The sequence below is a fragment of the Echinops telfairi genome, unplaced genomic scaffold (assembly GCF_000313985.2).
Source record: "Echinops telfairi isolate 266 unplaced genomic scaffold, ASM31398v2 ScPeMD7_18;HRSCAF=68, whole genome shotgun sequence".
Taxonomy (NCBI): Eukaryota; Metazoa; Chordata; class Mammalia; order Afrosoricida; family Tenrecidae; genus Echinops; species Echinops telfairi.
The window spans coordinates 43,355,209-43,360,772 of NW_022103915.1; positions in this window are offsets into that span (position 1 = coordinate 43,355,209).

Genomic DNA, 5,564 nt, shown 5'->3' on the forward strand with positions numbered 1-5,564 from the left:
CAACCATTAGTAGGATGCTGTTGCTCTGGATGTGATCTAGTTGATCACATTCAATGATGCAAAGCTAATAGACACACAGAGGAGAGAGTACAACACCAAGGCTGCGAGTTCTTCACAATGACATCAATACTACTTAGAATGATGCCAGGCACATACTTCCTTGTTAAAATAGAATTCTAAAAATTATGACATTGGTTCCATCTCACATTTAGTCTATTGGTACAAGTGTCTGAAGAACTCAGGTGTTTTTGTTTTTCTTTCTAACTTTATGGGGCTCAGAGCATAAAGAGTGGGGGTGGGGTAAAAAGGAGGAGGGCTTTTTAATGCCTCCTAGAAAAATACCTGGTCCACCCAACACTTTAATATAAATATTAATATTTACCAAATATAATACAGTTTTATAAAGTGATCTTCTTGGAGCCCAAATACAAATCACAGCTTTCTTAAAATTCAAAAGAAAATGTTCTTCACTTGTGATATCTGGATCAGTTGATTTCTCTTTTGAATAATTCAATTATTTTAGAAGCCTTTTAAAAAAATTTAATCTTCAGGACAGTGACTAGAGTCCCCAGTGGCTGTATTGGTGAAATTATTGTTACATCCTTAATTCCAAATTCTTGTATTACTTTGATCTTTTAAGCCACTTTAAGCTATTTTCTGTGAGTCTCTTTCCCACAACTTCGCGTAGGGAATTAATCTAGAAAGTGTTTCTCATAGATAGGTAACTTAAAGATTTGGCTATGTTGTACTTATGTGTGTTGTGCTCTCATGATTTTTTGCTGTGTGTAATGGTATAAATATTACGAGTTCTTGAGGAAAGAATTAAAAAGACCAACAATACCAGTCTTTTTCAAGCATTGTGGAATGAGTATCTAGGTTGAGTCTTGAAGTCCACGTCTGCGGACACCAAAATCTAGCAGCAGGGATTGGTTTTTCAGGGTATGTTTTTGGTATGCTGGGGCTTTAATTTTCTCACCAAGAAATACTAAAATGAAGACAACACTGCTCTCTCCTGATATCAAGATGATAATCTAGGCACGAGCATACCATCTGTCTCTTAGTTGAAAATCATAGTAAGACTATACTTTTTCTCTCGTAGCAGATGAACTTAGATGGACTTTATATCAGAAAATTCTTTCAGGGTTTAGGCGGAAGTTTTCTGGTGTGTGGTGTCAGGATAAATAATTATAAGTTATAAGGTTTGAAAATGATCCAAATATTTAGAAATATTAATGGAAGAAAATAGGACAATGAAGGTCTTTTGAAAGCAAGAAGAGAGAAAAAAAAGATTTAGGTACATTTTATGATATTTCTTTTTCCACTTAGTCACATTGCTTATTGGAGATGTTCAATTCTGTGGGGTAAAGCCAATGTATTTACAAATATTCAAAGCATGGAGTAGTTAATCTTTCCATTTTTTACTTAAAATTAATCATGAGTCACTCAAGACAAATGTGTCCACTGTAATCCCTTCTATTTACTCACTAAATGTTGCTAACATTTATATTTTTACTTCCTGTAATAGACCACATATTTCTATAAAAAGAATCTTTTACTTTGAAAGAATTATTTTCAGTAGCAATAATGTTTTTTAGTGTATATCTTGAATTGGGGGAAAAATACTTAAAAGAGAAAAACAACTTAAATGGCATTGAATGTTACTTTGTCCTGTGTTAATATTTTAAAAGTTACAAAACATGATTAGTAAAATTTATAATTCAAGAAATACATGTAATTCAAATTTAGTCATGAGCTGCACTTATACATTTGATTATTTAAAAAATAATTAGATTCATTTTGATATATGTATATTCTTCAGATATAATATATTGTAAGGGAGGCATTCAAACTAGCAGTCACTACATTTTTCATGACCATGCGATTAAAACTAATAATAATAAGACATCGAAACGGGGACATTTTATACAGTGGGAGAACTATTTGAGTGTTTTATTGGGTTTTGTAAATCCTTTTATGAAACCAGAATTTTCAAACCATTATTATGAATTAGACACTAGGCATTATTTTCTAAGCAGACTGAATTTACCAAATAAAAGAAAGATTGGTACATAATGCTATGCATATCTTTCTGGAAAAAGAATTAAAGACTATTTCAAGGTCTATGTCATCACCAACATTTTTTTTATGATCCGTCGTGATCTTTTCTATTTATTTGTTCAGTGTTGGTAACATTTATATTTTTATTCACTGTGTAGGCTCATGGCATCCCAACTCACAGTCATATTACATAAGTATCCTACACATATGTAAATAAATATTTTCAATCAACCTAGTCTCAGTGTAAATTTTGTCCTTTCAAGGTAAATGTCTGTTAGTGGTTTATATAACAAAAACTCTTATGACTGAAGCATGTATCTGATTGCTTTTTAAGGGCCACTACATATTAATTTGGCATTAAGGCAATAATCATCTTAGCCTAGAAAGGGAACACTAAGAGATGATGCATATGGGACTGTACAATCAGAACCCAAAAAAAGATTCGGTTTGAAGTAGGCTCGTGGTGCCAGATGGTGTGGGTTAATGGGGGTCCAGATCAGGAACACACCTTCCAAGGGTTGTACAGCAGATGGTGCAATTCAGACTCTGGTACATCGTAGCAAGAGAGGTCCTGGGGCCACAAATGTGAGCGCTTACCTTGCTGACTCAAAGTTTGCCAGCTCAAATCTACCCAATGGCCCTGAGGGACAAGGACTTGGAAATCTGCTCCCATAAAGACTAGAGGCTCAAAGACGCTATGGGGCACTTCTGCTCTGGCACATGTCACGTGAGTCAAAATGACTCCACAAACCTGAACCACAGCAATAGTGAAAGGCAAAGTTGTTGCCATGCATGTGAGTGCAATCAGATCCAGTCTCTGGTGGTTTTATTATTTTATCCCAGATGTACTGACAGACATTGCTTTTTTCTATATTTACTGACTGTTCTGTATACTTGTGTGCAACCTTTTCAACTAGAAGGATTGGCTAAGTCTGAAGCTGTCTGACTTAAGTCATCACAAATTAAATAAATAAAAGTGGAGAACAAAGGATGAAGGTTAGGGGCATCTGAGACAGCAGAAAAGCCTAACATCCACCTTTCTTTCTCTTTTGAGTTATAGCTTATTTTCTTAATTGGCACATCTAGAGGCAAAACAATAGACAAGGGCAAATTTCAGTGTGAAATATTTTGACTTTAAGTAGTGTAAATTACTAAGCATAATAAAACCCTAGGCTTGAACAAGACGCAAATCAGAACATATCTGTGTTGCATTCATTCTTCCTTAGTATCAGTTTGTCTTATCTACAAGCACAAAAGTGCTTAGGGAGATGCTACCAGTCCCATAGTGAATTATGAAAATTGTACATTTGCTTTTAACCATGAAGCTATAGAGCCACTCTCATTAAAGGGGCTTTAATAAGCACCAGTTGAATATTAACTAATAGATTCCTTCATTTTGACATTTGCCATTTACTCTTCCTCTCTATAAAGCTGTCTATTGATTTCCCCCAAATTCACAGTTCTGTTAGCTTCTAGATTTTTACCCAACTTGTCTCACTAAGAATTCTCTCCAAATCTAGATGGTTTTACATTCCCCATCTGGCCTAGTGAAAAGATGCTGAAAACAATGACTTCACTAGTAATTCTTTCCCCAGGTGTAGGAGCTCGTCTACTTGTGAGTGATGGTGGTGGTGTGCATTGCTGTTAAGACAGCTCTTCCTTGTGGGAACCTGTGTGTGTGTGTGTGTGTGTGTGTGTGTGTGTGTGTGTGTGTGGAGTAGACCCACTGCAGTGTCTTCCAGCTGTAGCCTGTCAGACGCAGACCTAGAGGGCTGTCTCGGAGGGGCCTCTGGGTACAGTGGAACTACCAGCTTTTTCAGCAGTAGTTAACCACTTAACTCTTGGCACCATACAGGATCTCTTCAGTCTGTCTAAAAGTTAAAATTCACCAGTTTTTTTTTTCTTATGTTAGGAACAAAGTATTTACTCTGAGTTTTAGTACTTTTATTTTCCATTCATGACATGTTTTAAACCAAACCATTACTAAATCCCACAAACTACTTTCAAAATTGAAAATTTCCCCTGCCATAGATCACTTTCTACCTTGGAAATCATTAAGCATTTATGAAATTGTGGTCTTTAAATTTGTTTTCAGAATAATGGAATTTATTATAAAGTTACTGTGACTAAAAATATCTGAAATTTCTAAAGATTTGAGTAAAAATAAGAATGGTGTCCTAAAATATCTACAGGTAAGATGTGCTAAAAAATACTAACATATGTTAGCAAAGTGATTAATGGGATTAGGATGCATGATTATATTTAATAATCAATAAATAACTGCCACTGTTATTATTAATGAGTCTAATTCTCAAAGCATTTAATGTAAAATAATTAGATCTCAACCATCCCTTGAAGGCAGAAAAAAATCTCTCATCTAAGTCCAAAGGCTGCTGAAACTGTGGAATTATCTCACCATAGCATTATTGGCCCCCACCTCTCAAAACCCCTTGGAGCATAAGCAAGAGCACACACACACACACACACACACACACACACACACACACACAGCATCTCCCACTTTCCCACTTAAAGGAAGAGAGCAAACTTTTCATTCTTTATAGAGGATTAAAATTTATTAGATCTCATAATGGAGTTGGGAAGCACTTAACTGAGAAATTATTTTAGGAAAGAAATTAGGTAAGCCGTTATATTATGTAAACACTTTTAAAGATGGTACTAAAATATGCTATTGGTCTTAGACTTTAATTAAAATTCAGAATAATGTTATGTAGAAAAAGGGGGCCATGAGCTAGCATTTTAATGCCTAATATGTGATGTTATAAAAGTATCATTCAGTATTATAACTTAAGATTTTATAGTTCTCAATTTTTACAATGAGACACATGTGCTTCTATGCCTTATAAGTAAGGGCCCTAGGGAATTTGAACTTCAAACCAGGCAGACAATGAATGCAGACTGCAGAGAGATGGGTTAAAACGTATCTGCTCTTTTACTCTCAAAATTAGAATTAATTAAGCTTACATTTATAGAATGCTCATTCTACATGATGCTAAGGGATTTATTTTGATTCTCTTATTTTGCCCTTACCACACCTCTGTGAAGATTAAGGAATTTGTCATCACACAGGTCATCAGATCCTAGACAGAACCCCAATCCTAAAGGAGGTGGACATTACAAAGATTATTAGTCCAACTACATGTTGCAGGGGTCCCAACATGTTTATGTTTGGATATGTTTTAATTATGATAACCTTTTTAAATTGGTCCTCTTTATTTAATGTTTGGATTTTACAAAAGATGGAGATAAATGACACAGGTTAGAATCATGACCCTTAGAAACAAAAGTGACCCTGTCTCAATAATGGTATTTTTCCCACTTCTCCCTACAGTTGAAGGGCATCCATGGAAGTACATCATAAAATGTAGTTATAAGAGGCAAGTTTGATATGCAATCCCATGTAGTAACATTTCCTTTTCCAGTTGAAGTGTAACCCAAATAGGTGGTGCATGAGAGTTAAGGAGGTCAAGAGACATTCAGGATTT